This window comes from Arachis duranensis, chromosome 4 (assembly GCF_000817695.3).
Source record: "Arachis duranensis cultivar V14167 chromosome 4, aradu.V14167.gnm2.J7QH, whole genome shotgun sequence".
Taxonomy (NCBI): domain Eukaryota; kingdom Viridiplantae; phylum Streptophyta; class Magnoliopsida; order Fabales; family Fabaceae; genus Arachis; species Arachis duranensis.
In genome coordinates this window covers 67,560,879-67,561,084 of record NC_029775.3, presented here as the reverse complement: position 1 = coordinate 67,561,084, position 206 = coordinate 67,560,879, and positions in this window count along the sequence as shown.

Sequence of the window (206 nt, the reverse complement as noted above, 5' to 3'; positions counted from 1 at the left end):
TGCAAATTTTTTTTAAGTTTTCAAAATTTTTCAAAATCAAATCTTTTTCAAAATAAATTTCTTTCCATTTTCAAAAATACTTGCTATCAATTAATGATTTGATTCAACATTTCAAGTATGTTGCCTTTTCTGTTGAGAAAGGTTTAATGTTTGAATCATATCTTTTCTTGTTAGCCAAGTCATTAATTTTCAAAATCAAATCTTTT